This window comes from Colias philodice, chromosome 24 (genome assembly GCF_061535455.1).
Source record: "Colias philodice isolate Cphi_HAF_F1 chromosome 24, ilColPhil1 Martin Lab GWU primary, whole genome shotgun sequence".
Lineage (NCBI taxonomy): Eukaryota > Metazoa > Arthropoda > Insecta > Lepidoptera > Pieridae > Colias > Colias philodice.
In genome coordinates, this window is record NC_143109.1 from 2,800,013 (window position 1) to 2,820,755 (window position 20,743).

The 20,743-nt window shown below is 31.0% G+C and overlaps 1 protein-coding gene across 1 annotated transcript in view; it reads right to left on the reverse strand.

Moving 5' to 3' along the window:
- The window catches only part of LOC149477650 (uncharacterized), a 42,588-nt gene extending 27,706 nt beyond the window's left edge, over positions 1-14,882 (reverse strand). The window contains exon 1 of the mRNA XM_089710251.1: positions 14,682-14,882. The gene's annotated coding sequence lies outside the window, so the exon portion shown is untranslated. The remainder of the gene's footprint in view (positions 1-14,681) is intronic.
- Between the last annotated feature and the right edge of the window lie 5,861 nt (positions 14,883-20,743).

Sequence of the window (20,743 nt, forward strand, 5' to 3'; positions counted from 1 at the left end):
GTCCATAAATACTGCTCAATTAGAAGCAAACTAACCTCGTGAATTATAGTTATTATATTTGGGCTTCCATTCAACGCTTTGATTGTTTTACAACGATTTTGGCGTTTGTTCAACAAGGAATCATTACAATACGTGGTGATCAAAGCGGATTTTCGTATTTGGGGATTTATCTATGATTTGAGTTGAATGAAGGATCTAAACATGAGCGAGTATTTTGCATGATGAGTCATTACTATTAAAATTATTCAAAATTATAAATAAGAAGGATTTAGGTAGTTTAATTTTAAAAAGGAGCGTTCTTTTTATTGTAAAATAATTGATCAAGTTGAAATAGCTAAATTTTGTTAATTAGCTAAGATTTGAGTTATAGCTGACGTTGCATTAATATCAAACGAACATAGAGCTAGAGCTAGAGCAAGAGCAATATTTCGTGATATTTTAGTGTAAACGCAAACTCGTATTCTGTGTTGTTCAGTATTAGAACATTGTATAGAATCTTTTCGAACGCACTAAGAACAACTAAAGAATGCTCTACGCGTTTACACTAAATAGATAAATAAAAATACACAATACTGACATAGTGGGGTTAAAACTTGGTTAGAATGAGCTTTCGATTGTCTGATGTAAATGCACGGTGAGAGCATAATAAAGTTTCATCTAGAATTACGAGCTTTGAAATTTCTTTCAGGATTTTCTCTTCTTATTCTTTTATCAATAAACATAAATATGTTGTACGTATATAATTCTATAATACATGTTTGAAATATATCATATATTATATTCGAAATGATTTTTAAATAACACTACCTGCGCCCCGCGATTTCAACCGCTTGGCTCCGCTCCTGTTGGTCTTAGCGTGATAATATATATAGCCTATAGCCTTCCTCGATAAATGGGCTATCTAACACCGAAATAATTTTTCAAATCGGACCAGTAGTTATCGAGATTAGCGCGTTCAAACTTACAAACTCTTCAGCTTTATAATATTAGTATTTTAGGAGAAAACCCAACTTACTTTTCTTTCATAGAAATTAATGATGATTTTCTGAATAAGTTGATATCAAAACTTAAAACATTTATGCATGTTACGATAGATATTTATTATTTCATATATTCTGAAGATATTTCAATGTTATTCTCAGTTCGACTGATTTGTTTGGAAAGCATTAAACGAGCGATGCTGTTCGCACATGCAATTAGTTCTGACAAGGAAATATCATATATTCTGTAAATATATGTCTATTGTGCATTTCCGATTTGATAACTGATTTATAATGTGTATCAAGAATGCTATAAACAGCGGCAAGGACAGACAGGGCTTCAGAGGTTAGCTGTTTGAATCAACTGTTTAAATTTTCTCATGATAAACATGTTTTTTTCGAGATGTTTTCGTTAACAGAGTTCGGAAAATGTTGAGATTATTTAGTTTCTTAAATAAGATTTATTCCCGTTCTTGCTCAGAGCTAAATAAAATAATACATAATATGTTTCACCCCTAAAGAATATGAATGAGAACGACTAGGTATAACCTCGATCAATTTTCCTTGAAACGCCAAAGCTTAAGGGATTTCCTTTTATCCTGCTCGATACGATTCAGAATGAGTTATTAAAGTGAAACTTTTATTACATCGTCTCAAACTTTTTGGTCTGTGTAGCGCATGTCGCGTGTATCGCGGCTGCCGAGTAGGTATACCTACTCGGCAGCCGACCGACACGCGACATGCACTACACAAAGCAGTGTTCGGAACCGTTCGAACAGTTTCACTTTTACCGTGGTTTCATAAAACCACACAACATTCTTTTTTTTATGCTCTCATTCTTGACTTGACAACTTCTATAGATGATTGATATTACTTGAAGACTTGAAGTATAATGTACTTATACCTATCACGGGTAACATATGTACGTTACTATAGAAGGCTTAGGATATAAGATGTATAAGAGCGTCTAACGATGTTACTTTTGAAAGTATCGGGTTAAGAATAAAAACAAACCATAAGATAATATGATATTTTATTCCTAATGGACACAGCAAGACTATTTCACCTACCTATATTATGATAAAATTTAGTAATACATTATATTATATAATTTAGTTTTCAATCCAGTTTTCAATCTAGTTTTCAATTCACCATGTATAATTTAGTTTTCAATCCAGCTAGAGTCTGGGCGATTTGCTGATAAAAAAACACAATATAAGACTGAAATCTGAATAAACATGAAACAAAATTAACAAGCGCATATTGAATGGCTTACTTAAATTTATAATCAACGAAAAGAATTTAATATTGTGTAAAACGGTGTCACATAACTCAGTTCGCAACAAAACGAAGTGCCAACAATTTTTTTTATAATAGTCACCTAAAGTTTATATTTAGATAATGTTAACAACTGGAACGATTCCCTTCATTATACCTGCTGACAAATTAATCTATTTTTCACCTTACTTTCTTAAAATATCACTTCAAAAGTGAGTATTTTTTACGCACGCAGTTGGCAGATTATTTTTTTGTTAACAACTACATAGCCTAGTATACCTACAGGTTATGTAGTTACAAATATCCAAGAAAAATGTCAAATAGTCAGTATAATTCTAGTTTACGATGAATAGATCTGAAAATAAAATTTCGATTATTGAAAAATTGTGCTCCAAGTTTGCTTGTGTGTTATTAACTAGATATGAGAATAATTATTATGCCTCATCTTTTGTTAAAAAAATCATAATTTATGAATCATAGGATTACCAATAAGTACAAAATAATTTAATAACTGTTGTTTTTATTGCACAGATAATAATTGGAAAAATATATTGTATTTTTCATTCACTATTTTCGCACGTTTTAGTAGAGAAATGTGAAAGTCGATATGACAATGCCCTTTCCACCGCAGACGGACAGTTATTTTCGACGAGAATAGATGCAACTGACCGCATCTAGGGCGCCATTTTGTATCCGTGGTAATATTTTATGACGCCGTTATACTTAATAGTACACTTATAGATAAACGATCTATTCAATAAAACCGTATTGAGTTTAATCGATAGTTTTCAGCTTTTTATGTGTGTGTGAATTTCTTTTTGAAGCGCGAAATAAAATATATCTGGATGATTGATATTTATACTATAGTGTTCTTTGTAGCCAATGCATATATTTTTGTTGATACGAACAAAGAGCTTTTTAATAAATGGAGCTTTTAAAATTATAAGCTCAATTCTCTACCGTAGAGCGTATGCTCTACGGTACATATTTGAGCTTTTAATTTTGGAAAGCTTTTGTGATGACCTAATTCATTACGAATCTTGTTTTTTGGTAAAATGCTGAAGTTATTAAAATATAATCATTAATTGTTATCAATAGATAACAAAACGGTGCCCATACAAGATACTCGTACATCTTAATAATATATAGTTCGGTATTCAGCTAGTATTTAAGAAAGTTTTTTTAAGTTTTGTTTAACCATTATTAGTTTTTTTATAGGTACTTATAACAGTTTTCATGTAGAGGTATTAGTACATTTATAAACCACCGAAAGACGAAAATTACATAAGAAATTTTAATCATAAAACTGGAAACGGAACTGTTAATACCCGACCTCAAAGCAAATATATAAACTTGCATATCAATCAATGAAACAGATTTCAGCCATACAATACGAGTTCTCTTTCGTCTCCACAGTTTTATTGATCGTAAAAATCATACTTTATTACTACATTTTGTGTTAAATTGTTTTGCTAAGTGGTTAAACGAATATGTAAATTCTTGGCACTAATAGTTAACTTTGACAATATTTTTAAAGAATTACGGCTACGGTTTCATGTGTGTAATCAATTTTTTTTATGAATTCGCTTTCGTATAAAAAGCCACATTTAGATATGCTGTAGGTATCACTTTTGCATGATGATTCATTAAATGTATTATGAATGGTTACATACATTTGAAATGAAAAACATATTATTTTTCATGTGTAGAAAGAAGAAAATACATCTTTCTGAGGTGGGAAATGAACTCGTCTTTTATTTATTTATTTATTTTAAACACTTTATTGTGCTGCAAATATAACAATAGTAGGTAGGTACAATAAAAACTTAAGCTAGGACATACAACACAGAAGGCGGCCTTATTACTTGTTAGTAATAAGGCCGCCTTCTTTTGTTTAAGTTTGCTTTTGAAATAAACGGAACAAGAACCATAGTTTTTATAATATGTAAATAGATTCGTTCTGTTAACCCTTAAGCCACCTCGTCTTTTGGTAGGTTCATACATTACCGATTTTATAGATATTCCAATATTTGAACGTTATAAATTATGACAGTCAACAGAAATTTGTTTATACATATATATATTGATAAATATTATCTGGCTTTTCTTTATACAGAGTGATTTACAAAATACATGTACGTAAAAAATATAGCACAATATAGAAATTTATATTTTTCTATACTTAAAATAATCTTAAACATATTTCACGATTTATTTTGATCGTTCCGTCGTATATAGGTCATTCCCAAAATATTTTTCGCACATGCTTTCGTATTGATTCCCAATAAATCCTTTGTTTTTTAAAACAACACCAGAAAGCTGTTATTATTTTACGAGACTGTAAATCGGTGGAAAGTCGGTTAAGCAGCTATACAGATTTATTGCCCGTACTGAAAGTTCAGAAAACCGACATGTTTCATCATTTTACTTTAATTTAGTTTTTTCTTTTCCCGACCGAAGTGTAGGAATATTACCTACCTAGAGATGGATTTACTTCGAAGAAAATACGTTATACCTACGTACGTAGTAAAAATGTAGTATGCTATAGGTGCACTATGACACTCAGGTGACTCTATTATTATAATTGAATGCATATATTATAAGACGCAGTTTGAAGTTGCTGCAAGTTTTCACAGGAACAATGAAATTGTAGCAGATAATCTATACCAATATTATAATTTCTAAATAGGTATGTATCTAAGTCTATCCGTCTGCTTAGCGGCTAAACTCCAACAAGGTAATGGATTTGAACGAAATTTAAAAGAAAAAGAAACTAATACACTTCAACTACTACTACTTTTTCCACATGTAAATCGCGGGGCATAGATAGTACATCATAGGCATGTCATCAACATTAAAACTAAATAGGTTGCCAATAAATATTTTTCATGAAAATCATATCGTAGCAAGTAATAAACAGATAAATTCATGAATTTAACGAGGTTCCAAATCATCTGCCCTTCCATAAAAATATTCACTCCACTGTTTATTTATGGTGGAGATAAAAGAGAATAAAACATTAAATATTCGACGTAAAAAAATTCGTTTACTAGCGTTTTACATTAAAATCTACGTACTCAAGAACATGGCTGTTAAAAAGTTTCGATTTAAAAATATTTGCAAACACTAACATCTATTAATATCCATACGTTTATGTTAAATCGCCGAATCAGTGTGAGATTGAGAAAACAATCTTTTAATAGTTATGCATTTAATCGTAGGCCTGAGCATCGTGTATTTTTTATGTCTTAGATAATTTTTTAACGTAGATATCGAACGGAAATATAAATAAGTATGGCACCGACTGTTTACACATTTTTCAGAAGCTTTTTTATGTTTGAGAAGGTAACATATTACAGCATAAAGCGCGTCACACACGGTGAAGATACTATAATATTTTATCTTAAGATACTGTTATATTTTATATTACAGTATCTTAACGCATCCGGTATCAGCGTTCGGACCATCATTTTTCTTTTTGTCAATCCGTACTAAGACTCCTGTAGAACCGCCATCCTGTTACAAATGACCCACAAAATTTCGCGTCATTATACTGTAATATAAAATATAACAGTATCTTAGCATCTTCACCGTGTGTGACGCGCTTAATGATTTAATTATGTTTTTAAGCTCTGCAGAAAATCCTGTTATTTTCTATCTAGGTTTGGATGTATAACTGAAATATCTATTTCCAACTAATATAAGACCGTACCATCGTTGTACGGTTGTACGAAGGCACGTATAATATTCATGTTAATTATATTTTATTGTATTAAGAAGGGAAAACGGACAAACAAGGTAGAGATGTGCCGTAATACTCCACAAAACGTAACTCCGTAGGTCAATCAAATTATAGTCCTTTTCATTTAGGATGATTCCTGTGACACTTCATCGTGTTCCGAATTACATATTTTATGTTTAAAAAGTCAAAATAATTTTAATGCATAATATTTTTATTTGATGGCGGCATTATTACCAAAAATATAAAAATGAAACATCTTAAGCTTATAAATCAAAAACAGTATTGTTTAGTTTAATATAATGAAAAATAAAATAAAATAACACAAAAATATAGTACCTACGCAATTCGTGTACATGAAATGGATCGTTGAAAAATCATAGAGTTGGAAAATCATATAATCGGCGCCCATCTTGTGATCATTTGTCAATCGAGTTAATCGTCTGTACGAGTACGTCAGCTTTGTATACAAGTTGCATTTTTATATTGATACTTTACGTGGTATTCTGTTATTTTTACTAATTGTTATTGTTGACTTTTTGTTGCTGTTGTTTGCTAAGTTTCCTTAGTTAATTGTTGGCGAAATGCCGAAAAAACTAATTTTGGTACATCGAGATATATGTACTACTAGAGGGGTTATTCCAAACAAAAACATTGCGCGCGGCCGATGTGGTGGGGTACGTGTGGAACGAGCGAGGCGTGGCTTCAAGTTCAAAGATTAAGCAATGCGTGCAGATGCGACACATTGTGCAATCTGTTTACTCGGTACTATCTGGTGGTACTGATACTAGGGAATTAATAAAACGAGAATTTTATATTAAACTATGTATTTTAATTTCCTTTAAATAATATCAATTTAGTAAGCTTTTGTCGTTTTGTGTAGTAATCAATAGTTTTATCAGTTTTTGCTTCATGATGTAATCGAATTTTGGAGTATTGGTTTATAATAGCCCTAATTAAATGGATACGATGATTCAATGTTGATGGCGTTTACGTATAAGAAACTCACATTTTGAAAAATCTCACGTGAGATTCGAGGTTGGGGGAGGGGTTGAATAAATTCTCACGACATCTCACCAGGGGGGCAGGGAGGTGCAGAAAATTTTAAAAAACACCTCACGTAATTTATGGACGCCCCCTTACTCGATCACAATTTTTGTAACTTTACTATAAACGGAACTACATTTAAAAATATACTTTATTTATTGAGTTATAAGGTTGCTTCCATTCTGTTTATTTACATTCTCAAAAACATCAATCGCCGCAGAGGTGGCTTGCGACAAAGGCGGCTTGTGTCAAAGGCCTCGGCGATATCATTTAAGAACATAATATTATGTACTTTAGGCAAACTTGTAATAAGATCTATTTTACTTTCTTATTAGTCCATTTGACAAGGATATTGGGTAAGATACCTATTGGAATAATTTTATTATTATGTATGTACTTATTAAATCCGCGAATAGTGAAAACACGAATAAAGGAAGCGTGATTAAGGAACTTTTACTGTATTAGTTTCTGTGAATGTTGTGTTTATTTGTAATTGTTGTGCATAATAATTTATAAATCCTATTGGAACAACTGTTGATTAACCTTTTTTTAATAAATAAAAATAGGTAAATAAATAAATATTACTTAATATAACCTACCGTTTTACTTTGCGTAGTCGGGTAAAAGTATAAATATTTAGGTACTACACCACGGTAATCTTTCCTAGTAGATATTGTATATACATAGTTAAAAAAATCCAGTTACATTTTTTTAACAGACTCATCGATAGTGTCACGTCTGTGCTGTTAGTCTATGAAAAATGGCGCGAAACGCAGATAAACGCGCAAAAAAAGATAACGCGTGGTGATTTTTCGCAAAATGATAACAATAATAGTAAAATGCATGACTTACTCATAATAAGGAAACTTACTGGTGAAAAGTCACTCCTCGGGCTTTGTTTGTATTATGGGAACTGTTAAAACAATATCTAAGCAAACACGAAGGCATTTTGAACAGAGCAATAACACGTGTTGACGCGGCAAGCGGGGGGCACAGTCCGACACAGACTAAAGAGACTTGTGATTCTTACCTCTAGCTCGTGTTAAAGAGAGTGTAGTAGCGATCGCCTCTCTAGTACGAGTACATTCTATCTCGATGTTTTGGTACTTTATTCAAATCGATTTCCTTTCCATATAGAATATTATCGATTATCGGAAACAATTGATACGATTTCAGTAACCGACATCTCTACACGTGTCAAAAATCGATGTGTCACAGAAATCATCTTAGGTGGAAAGGACTATAATCACAAACAACTAAACAGAACAGGCCAATACAAGAAAAAGCAAATTTCGTCCAGAAATAAAGAATTTATGTCATAATTAGAACAGCGTGAACTATTCTACGCGTAATTCACGCCACGAAAATATAATCTGAGAAAAATCGAGACAGCTGAGTGGTATGAATGTCAGCGCGTACGATATTTGTTCGGAAAATTTATAGGAATTGTAAACGCCTTGAAAACATGGGATAACATATTGTGAGATGTCGTTCTTGTTTGCTAGTTTTTAGTTTTTATCATAACTAGAAACGTTTTGCACTTTGTTTATTATTTAGGTAGGTACCTACTCTATAGGGTAAAATAGGTTAATCAAGGGTTTTGAATGGTTCGTACAAAAATTGGTATTACAAAAAACAGAAAAAAATAAATTACAATATAGGTGTTATAGGTGTTCAGGTAATATTAGTTTACTAGTTGTAGCTCGCGGCGTACCTCGCATCGTGCTCGGAATAATAGTCTATGCACTATGTAGCAGGAATATTTCGAACTAAGAAAAAAAGGCAGAAGAAAGGAAGACAGTAAAAACAAACAAACCATTAATAATACGCGTACAAAAATAAATTTTACATATTACTCTGAAACATATAAAATTCATTACTTTTATAGTTCATTAAAAACCGAAATTACGTAAGCATTACATTATATAATCACGAAATATTCGTAAAGTAATTACTGAAAAGCATTTAAATCCATTAAAACGTCACACATATCAGACAGACTTCCGTTGGATAATTTTATAATTTGCAAACGCACAAAAAATATTTATCTCCCAAAGAAATAACACGCTTAAAACTGTTTATAAAAACGTCAGCTGTACCAGGAAAAGAGTTTATTAGGTGTCATGATATAACGGGCTAATAACTCTATTAACATGTGTACAATTTTGTTTTTAAATGCTTCCTATATCGCGAATATATCCCAGTTTTTTAAACAAAAGATACGTTGTATACCGATATGTCTATACACAATATCTTGTATGATAAAAGCACATGGAACATTGTTTTTTGTTTGTTGGATGATTTATTCATCATCTCTACATTTCTTTGTTTTTATTTGAGTACAGAGTCTATACAGTTATTAGATTCACATCTAACTTGTAATTAGTACAGTAATTTTTCATTAAACAAAGTAGTCTATTTTTATATGCGTCATTGATACAGTCTATTTATGAGAATACATAAAGAAAAGAGAAAATCAAGAGTTACGCATACGTTAATATAATAAATACTTACTTCCTCTGAAAAAGCACTTCCCGCCTACAGCGCTACATTTACTTTAATCAAAGCAAATTCATTTTAATTTCGATCTTAACACGTTCGCTGCGAAACAGGGCTTGAAACACCCTGTCCGTGTCTCGTCGTTATAGCGGTAGGAAAAAACTTAAACTTCTCTGTCGTGCGGGAGGCATAACTTCCATCTGGTTCAGTGTAGGAAAGTGATATCTATATATCTGAGATGTGCTATTGATTCCTAGTTCAATGGTATACCGACCTTAATACCGGGTTTCTTAGACCTCGTGCCGCACTGAACAAATAAAAATTCTAACACAGTGCGGAACGAGGTTGCGAACACCTCGTAACCCGCGCACCTCGTACCGCACCCTAAGCTAGCTTCACGCGGTTAGTGTTGTGCAACGCTTTCGAGACTATTTGTGGAACAACTTATTGAAGCTTTTACAACGAAGGACCTGAATGTGGATACAGGTAATATTCAAACATCCTAACTACTCGTTGTAATAAATATCGTTAATAGAAACGTGAATGTGACATGTTGAGTAACTTTCTACAAATAGGTTGATAATCATGATTACTATTAGTGTGTTTGTTCATTGAATCAACTAGCGGCAAATCCAAAACACCCGGCAATCGGTGTATGGCTCATCAAAATTTAACTCTTGCCTAAGTCAACAAGCCAACAAACAAGGCACATCATCTCTTAAAGGGATCAAAGAAGAGGAGATGTGTAGGATGTTACGAAAAACTCCGCACCTTCTTAACAAGTCGTAAGGCCGACAAAAAAGTAAAGGAAATTCTCACAGAATGCACTGGTTGCAAACAATATTCTGGTTTGGCCTGTTTTAATAAAAAAACATCCATAAGTTTGATAAATAAATACAATTAAATAAAATCGATATTTCTTTTCCCATCACTAAATTATATGAAAAACTGCTATTGTTCAGTGCGGTATGGGGTACATCAGACCCCACATTTTATTTTACCCATAGAATCTAAACTAACTAATCTAACCACGGGCGGCGGTAGATTTAGGTTAATGAACTCATTGTTAATAATAATCACGACAAAAGCCGCACACTTTGTCTTATTTGGCGCCAAAAAAAGGATTTTGGTGTCTTACGGGCGGTGGGGTTTAATATGCCTCGTGCCGCCACAATCTCTGGTATAGGACAAGGTTTAAAACGACCCGTAACGCAGTAATGGAAAGTACAGATATATTTGTGCCGCAGCGAACGTGTTAACAGGTTTTCCATAATTCACAACGTCTAGAACCATCCACGCGTATTTAAATATATCGTGAAATGGCGATTTCAAATTCATCGTGTTATACAGGAAACCGTTTTGAGAAATTAAATAAACAAATTCGTATCGTAAATAGGTATCTGGTTATCAACCTTGGCACCTCAGAGCGTTTCAACACGCACTTTATCGAAGTATATGTGCTACGTAAAAATAGGTCAAGTTCTTGATTAGAAAGAGGGAATAAAAGTCTTAGAAAACTGCAAATCGTTGAAATGCTTGTAGGAAAAGAATCGAAATTGAATGGGTTGATTATGAACCACTTGGTTATGCAAAACTCTTCTTAACTAGGTTGGAATTAAAGTTCTTTGAAACCTAATTAAAGTGGACTCTCACTATGCTTCGGTATTTTTTTGTGGAACAGAATGCAAACTGATTAAAAGTTAACAAAGTTGTGTTGTATCTATCTAGGTTAGGTTAGGAAACCTAGGCATATTTATTACAAGCACCTCACTACATTAATGTATGTTTGAAAACGCCTCTAATTTAAATTATCCTACATGTTTTGGTATTCTTATCAAAAATAAGTACGGTCTAGTACCTTCATTTTCTTTCGAAAAAAGGTCCAGTGATATAAGAGCAAACCACTTAAAGGAAATGGTTTTTGGGTAAGTAGGAAGAATATTATCCAGTTAAATAGATCTTGAAACAAAATATCGAAAAATGCCTTTGATATTCAAGTATTATAAATATTGAAATATATAAACACTAATAAATAATTAACATTTAAAATGAGTGAATATTTTTTTTAATATTTTACAGACAAGCCTATGGCATTTTCATCTATGTAGCAAGTCATGGGCTTTTTTGATTGAAAAGGCACGAAAAGTCTTAAAAGCCTAAAAAATTTCGATTACTCGATACTTAAAACAAGTAACTTACATTGAAAATTAGTAAATTAAATGTTTTGTAGAAAAACCTACAGCATTCTCAGTGTAGAATGTACCTACTTAGGTGTATCTACGTAGCAAGTGAGCTTTTCTGCTCTGATAACCACGAAAAGTATTAAAAGCTAAAAGGTTTCAGAAATAACATGCGTTTTACCAAAATTAATAACGTAATACAGTCTAGACGTAAATCATTATAAAATTAGGCATTTTAAAACAGACCTTGATACCGACTTTGATCTTCAAGGAAGAATTTAGATTAACTTTATACTGTAGCGATTGTAAAATCGATTTTATTAATACCATGAACAAACACTTTTAGGCCTCGTTTTAAATTACTAACTGGAATATTTTATGAGCGTTCAGTTTTTCATTAACTGTTTCATTTTGCGTCCATTTCGTAATCTTAAATTATTTGATAGTTAGATGAATCCCCAGTAGAGTGGCTTTAAGATTCATCCTTTTTGTTATCTTTACCAGTCTGTATCTAATGTTTTCACTAAGGAGCAAAGGTCAAAATTCACTATGGTAGTTCGAACTACAGACTTTAGGAAATCCAAGACCTTAACTATATTTATCTCAAATAACACACTTTAAAATGTTACAAAGGTTTCACAATAGCATACCGTCTAGTGATGTATGCCTCCGATGGCATTGAACCCGCTGCCGCCATGAAATGACAATAAAATCGACTCAATGGGCCTCCGTGACGTCTGCGATACGACTTCGAGCGAATTAGTATATCCGATTGATCTAATTCTTGTCTATTCTATTCCTTAGTAGGTTTTCTTTTAGGTTGCGTTGTTTACATATTTTAATTATACCTAATCAGATTTCGATTACCCTTACCAATGGTAGGAATCTGTAAAGTCTGAAATCAGGTATCCTGCCTTTTGCAGAAAATTGTTTGCCAGTTTATCACTTGCTAACCAACGTCTCGCGGAATTATATTTCGCCGAATAATCATTTGCCAACTTATCATATAATTTTGTTTTATTTCCCAACCTCATTCAAGTAATCATACTAGTAAAATAGAGTTCCTACAACACTTTTTCTCGATCTCTAGTGTCTTGTCTTTTTCAACATTAATTATGTATTTTTATAAAATTAGTAGGTTATTCTTCGAAGTCTCGAAGATTGTTAAATTATGGTCAGTGGAAAGAATATTACTGTAGTAACTTATAAGTTTGTGTAAAAAAGTTTTCAAGAAAATTAATTAGATCGGTAACGGAGAATGTATAGAAAGGTACTAAAAGTAGGTACGTGCGAATTGAAAACAATGCTTTTATTCTTGTTTACAGTAGCTGCTAATGAATCAATTATCACTACTACACTCTACAACAGAGATCATTGTACCTATATACTTATTTTTTAATATGGTAAATAGTAGATAACTAGTTAAAAATATTCTTGTATTGAGATAAATTATCAGTACAAAGTATCAAACAAAGTAGCTTTCTCTGTCCCTATGTATGCTTAAATCTTTAAAACTACGCAACAGATTTTGATGTGGTTTAATTCAATAGATAGAGTGATTCTCGATGAAGGTTTTTTAGTATATAATTTAATAGATTTTAGACGAAGCGAGCGAAGCCGCGGTTGGAAAGCTAGTAATATAATAAGCAGTTAACTTATTGTCTCACGAATAACTTATGATTCATATTAAATTTGATGTCAATTAATATTTTGAAGATATTGAATAATTATATTTTGTGTTAACTAAACTTTATTAAAATTTGATTTAAATCCCCAAGTAGGATACATTTTTGTATATATAGATTTATTGAACAGAACAAACACTTTAGTAATTTAAGACACTGTTTAAAGATGCTTGTATTTTCTTAACAAACAATCCGTTAGTTATTATTTTATATAAATTAAGGTTATTTTAAGTCGTAAATGAGTTACACTCGAAACAATAGATGACTCAACGTAATTTCGTAGTCGTGATTCATAAACGGTATTTGATATATGTACATACGTCAATTTTATTGGATTATTTATTATTATTATACACCGGTTGAGATAGGATCTGTGTACTTTGTTATTAATCTATTTTAAATGCTATTAAATTTAATATGTGGCTTCCCAAGGGAATTTTGTTTGCAATATGTTACTCGATAATTATGTATGCGATATTTTAAGTGCATAAGACTGCAATTTATAAATTACCTATAAATTTAGAGGATTTGTACATGAAATTCGTTTAAATAACATAACATGCCTACTTAGGAGATTGTAAGAATATCTATTATTGAGATATCTTTGTTGATATTAATTTAAGTATAAATATCTAAAGACTTTCATTTTTTACAGTTTTCAAGTTTTTTATTTATTTATTGCAAAATTTTAACACATTTCGCCTCCAGGCTCTACCTCTATACTTTATACGTACAATACTCAATTTATGTAATTTATATTAGGTAGAAAATAAAATAATATGTACTGAGAATAAAATAGTAAGTTAGATCATTCTAAAATTAAGATTTGCAGACAGTTAAATCTATATTTGTAATAAGACTGAATGGTATGTAATAAAGTTAAGCTTCATAGTTGGCTAATAAGTATTTATATATTTTAGACATTCTGTAACTACCAGAACTCTGATTATCATCAAATACTGTTTACGTTTTTTGACATTTATGTATTATCCGCTGTCTGCAGCATTCCACATATAAATTGACGTCATTGGTTTGTAGTTCAAGATATTTAATCAAGGTTTAGTGACGATTTAAGATAAAATATTAAAAAATATAATTACTTTCTTTAATTACTAGTTGCTTGAAGACTTAAAAAATTATACAAAAAAATCTGTAGCATAGTTATTTTCTATTTTATAATAGGAATCTCTACAATAAGAATATTGTTAATATCTTCTAAACTAAAAATAATGTAAAAGCTTTTTGTAAAAAAAAAAACTATGTCTAAGTATACCTTAATAGTTGAAATGACTGCAGTAAATCCAAGTTACACTTACACATCACAATACTTGTTTAAAATAAGTTAATATACGTTGCCGCAAAACTTTACCGCTCGCAGTGCTCATAAAACGGAACGAAAATTCCACGATTTTCACTCATGAAATTGACAAAGAAAAATATCTGGAAGCTCCTCCAGTAAGTGCGATATCTTGGACATCGCGATTTCGACTGGCTAAATTTAAACTTTGTTGATTGGAGTCGGATGCAAGCCAGGGGTGCCAACTTTTGGCAACAATTTTTATATGACACACTTTTTAGATCGAATTTTAGTGATTACTGTTTATTATTGAGTGTGATACATGTTGGCTTCGTTCATCTTTTTGTCACAGATAAATTAATTTATTTTGTCGTATCAGTCATGCATTGGTAGGTATTTATTCATGTTTACAAACATAAATGTTAGTCATACGGTATTGGAAACTAATTAAATCCTATTTGATTACTGTTATGCGCATATTAAACTATTTTGATCTAGTGAGAGAGATCTTATTGGATATCTTGTAAAATAGCTCGTCGGCAGCCCTATGCCTGTAAGTCAATTACTTCATCAAATACATCTTAAATTTTGATTTGTTTGTTCTTTTTATTGAATTTTTCAGGGATAATGGATAAAATAAAAGTTTTGATATCGTCTATAAAGTCTTTGCAAGTTTTTCACCACTTAGTGGCGTAGGTAGGTACTATAAGGGTACTATCAATCATTATTATTATATCAATTTTCAATTCAATTTATTCATAATCAAAGAAATGCTATATTATGTAGAGCAACTACATAATACCTAATATATATATAGTGTTATTCAGTCGTGCAAACGGCTGATCGGTAATGCTTGAAATTCAGTATACCTACCTACCTAGATAAAAATTATCTGTTTAGATAGTAAATAGACTACATTTTACCTAGGTACTATTGCCTATACAGCCATAGGTGTCTGAACAGCGAACAGCTTCTGAATATTTTATTTTACCTAACTCTATGCGGCATCAATAACTTACAGGCGCTATAAATTACAAAACCAATGTTGTGTGCCGCTGGCTAATTTCGTCAAACGCTGTCTTATATCGCTCAGGCCTGCGATGTAGTCGATAACAGAGCGTCTGTTTTTTAATCAATTGAAACTCGGAAATAACTGGAACGAAATGCATTAGGGTTTGACCGACATGCAGTTTTTAAACGAATGGCCAATGCACTTCCTTTTTATGGACGTCACTCGAGATCGTATAATCGAAGTGGCGCTCCACATTTATAAGTGACATAAAATTTGAGAAATTGGTCTCGTGCTGAATTGAATAACTCGGCAGTATAGAAGTGGGATTGAAAATCGCTAATTTAAAAGTTTGAAACTAGATATTAGAAAATACTTAGGTATAAAGAGAACGGGTTGACAAAAAAGCATTATGTGCGCTCGGATATGTCTGTTTGCAGCATACTCAATTAATGTAGCTTTAAGAAGCTTTTAGTGGGGATTACCTACCTACATAGATTTCTAACACATATGCTTTTGCTTATAAAATCTTATGGAATTTAGTATAATGCAAAGAGGCGTTATAGTTTTTATTACTGTCTTGTAATTCCCAGTAATCGACAACAAACATAGAAATGGTAAAGGACTTGCAACGGATCAAATTTAAATTTCACAGGAGTATCCGCGGCTTCTACCCTGTTACAAAAATACAGTAACTAGTTATAATGATACTGCTGTGTAGGTACAATATTAAATACTTTTTGACCATTTGGTTTTCTTATTTGGTTTGAATTTGAAATGACGCTTATGGTGAATACCAATAGAAGGTACTTCTAATATTTTGTACAGGTTGAAATTAACTTATGACTGCATATCAGGATGGTTTAGGTATACCTACGAGTACATTTTATGTAGGTACCTTCTACGTAGTCTACACCAGTCAATAAAAGCCTACATTAGTATCTAGGTACGTTGTCGTAATTAAAATTTGATATTAATAGCTTAAAAACAAAACTTTAAATTCGTTCAGTCTGTACCTTTGTCGCATGAAAAAAAATGGTGTTTGATTTACAGATCTTGAAATTCAAATCAACTAGATTTCCACCCGCGGCTTCGCCCGCGTTTTCAAAGGAAAACCCGCATAGTTCCCGTTCCATGGGATTTCCGGGATAAAACCTATCCTATGTGTAAATTCAAGTTACCCTCTGTATGTGTGCTAAATTTCACTGTAAACAGTTCAGTAGTATTCGCGTGAAAGAGTAACAAACACACACACACATCCTCACAAACTTTCGCATTTATAATATTTGTAGGATTACTAAGGATTACGTATACGTCTTTCAATAAATTTGGAAAGGTAAAGTTATTAGTCATTAAAACATAAAGAACTTTATAAGCATACTTAATAGTATAAGTGTCTCGATTCAACAGTTTTACTAGTAGGTACTTAAAAAGAGTCACGAAAATGACTCTCCTTATTTATATAATTCTAAGATAAGCTTTCCAACCGATTTTTATATATAGGATTTTTTGCTGCCTTCTATTTAATAAAAGTGTCCTGGTTGATCAATGTTTGCTTGTAAAGGTCTTTTAACAAGTTATTATTACTAAATAGATTTATTATTATTTCAGAGGAGTTATAGTAAATTTGAATAAAACGACATATTATAATATAATTATTTATTACTAAAAGCATTAAATAGGGTGACGATAAACTCTATCAATAATTTAACAAAAAATCAACCTTTTCTACATTTCTTCAACTTTTTGGCATCACAGTACTTCGAAATTTTATTCAGTTTTAATATTTGTAAGTAATAAACTTATTGAAAAAACTAACAGAAATACTAATATTTTATATTATGTATTTTCATATCACAATGGAATCCGTAAAGGGGTGGGTTCAATCGTTACACTGATAGGCTTTAATAAAATGTTATTAAAACTTGTATAGATGATTGTGATCTAAGTTATATAATGAATATAAATTTATAGAGAATATAAAAAAATCGAACACAAGGCGGGACTCGAACCCGCATTTTTCACGCCAATCCAATATAAAATTATGACTTTTACCTAGTCTTTGCCGAAAAATTATCGTTGAAATAAAACACTAATAGGTATGTATGTCGATCTAAGTGATGTACCTAAGAAAGCCTTATAATCTAGTAAAACTATAGAATATTTAAGTTATGACGCTAATTGGCTAAAAATAAATATCTATTTACGATTCCTTTGTGATACAAAAGTACATAGTTTAAAGATACAAAGATAAAAGGTACTCTGAGTACATATTCGCGTTCAAAATCTCACTTGCCCGTAAGGACTTGTTTACAGTTTAAAATATATTGAAATTAGATCAAATATACAATATAGATACAAAATAAAGGTTTCTATATGATTTTTCTTATGACAAAATGGCCTTTTGTCGAAATATGTAACAACGTTTAAGATTTAAAAATGATACACGTAAACAATTACATATGTAATAGTTTAAATAATTTTTTTAATGGCTTATGAAGTAAGGCTTCAGCCTAAACTATGGCTACATCATATAGTCTATGAAGCGACTATTTCCTTACTTGTACTTCAGTAATTGTAATCTACAATTAGTTAGAGAATCCTTCATTAAATTTTGGGCAATTTTTTCTCAAATATTTCGAATTGGGGCCTTTGAAACACGCATTTGTGCAAATCACAATAACACCAATTATTATCCAATCAACAATCTCACCTTTACAAGAAAATATTTAGAAAATATAATATTTAATTTTAAGTGCATTTGGGTGATTACGAATGTAGGGTAGTTTGAAAAATTATTATTTCTTTTAAGAGGGTAGTTCGATTTTAAAAATCATACAGAACATAATAAAATATATAGTATAAATAGCAAAAATTAGCACCTACATGGAAAAAAAAAGTTTTTTTTGACTACCCTCATTCGTAATGATCCTAACGCTCTTTTACAACGTTACCTTAATCTAAAGGTGCAGGATAAGTGAAAAGGATATTTTAGTGTTTCTTTGAATAAACGCAATAAATTTGGCAATTTAGTGTCAATAATTAATTACATTACATAATTTCTGGGTAAATAGCTTACCATAGACTAATTAATATTTTTAGTAACATATGCAATACATAATATTATGATAAAATATATAAAACAAATTACCATTTTTTACCAACAATTCTCACATAATATGTACTACTGGAATATATACTATAATTTTTATATAAAACTCATAATTATATGATTTAGTTCTATACAGGTACGTGATTCTTGATTTGAGTATATAAATTACTATATTTATGTATTAACTCATGGTTTTGTAGACGTTGTATTGAATTTCCAATACTGGAAAAACTAACCTATTGCTTTAGAAATTTAAAATCTATTTTCTATGATTATTTCAATACCATTAGGAGCATAGCAATAACATTACACTATATATTTAGTTGATTTGAGCACCATATTACCGAATTCTCAAACGTTACTCAATTTTGAGTTGAGTTTATTATTTTTATTACTGGCAATACAATTTTAGATTATCGATATTGCTTCAAAATATCGATTTAAATCGACTTAAAATTGAGTATCGTTTAAAAACACAGAGACAAGACTGGTAACTCGTGGGAAAAACATTATTTGGAAGAATAAGTTATAATTTTAATATTTAAAATTATGTAGATGTTATCAATTGATTCGCCATCGCGCTCCCGTTGCTCAGTGGTTGCGCCGCAACTTTGAGAAAAACCTGTGAAATAATGTGCATTTAAAATATCACGTTTAATACGAATAACTCCAACCTTCGAACGTTTGTTATCGAAATACAGTAAAACTTCACTTAACTTTAGATGCTCAAACATTGTGAAATGAAAAAATCTTAAAAATCTTGTTTATAACATTTTCAAATAATAAAGAGAGTTTATAAACGCATTTATTCGTATTATAAATTACTAGATCATAGAATAAATCCTCTATAATATAGATACGGCATTTTTTCAAAACTATATGATAACCAAACTTAGACTTTCCTGGTTTAGCATTAATTATTTAATCACAAATAATACATTTATATGAAAAATCGGGGACAAAAAATTATAAAATAGCGCAAAGTAACTTACCCAAGCGACTCGTGCAAGATGCAGTGACAGGCGACTTTGTGACATGTACCTCTGGCATAGAATATATTCGTAACTTTGCTTTTTTATAGATTAAAGATATTTAAGAAAATCCTTTACTATTTTATATGGCAATAAGGCCGATACCTGGTATTTAGTCACGGTTTTATCATAACAGTTTTTAAAAATAAGAAATTTTTAAGATCTAATCATCAACTGTTTTTTTTGAACAAACTATGGATGGTTAAAAACATTCTGTTTTCAACAATACATAATAGAGCTTTTAAGTACATTGTATAGTTTCAGAAAAAGCTTTATTCACAAAAGTACTGAAAAAATATTTTTTTTTAATTCAGAAAAAGATTTTTTCCGTATATTATTTTTAATATCCATGTGAATTTTTTATATTTTTCTGACATTAAAACATTGTTGTTGTGTAAAAACAAGTTTTTTTCAATATATTAAGTAAACATCTTAAATAGTAAAGTTACGATTATAATTCTTTAATAACTAGTGACATTTCGTGTGTGACACCATGTGTTGGTGATGTGAATCATGTAATTACTTTACCTGACATACATCTGTAGATAATGTCGGATTATTTTAACATATGCTGCAAATATAGATCTTATTGAGTGTTTAAACCATAGTTAAAAATGTCTTATTTTTTTAAGTGAAACTTCTTTAGGCGCTTTGAGAGTAAAATTTCAAGGTCACGTCATGACAATACCATCACGGCATGGAGCAAGGCGACGATTTTCATATCTTTGAATCTTGCCAAAGAAGTTTCACTTCTGACACGTATGCACTCGGCACACACGCTCTTTTTTTCTTACATGTTTTTTTTATCAAACACAACATCAAGACATATACATAGGCTCAGCAAATAAGCTTAACAAAACGCTAAAGTACTAAAAAAACAACAAAA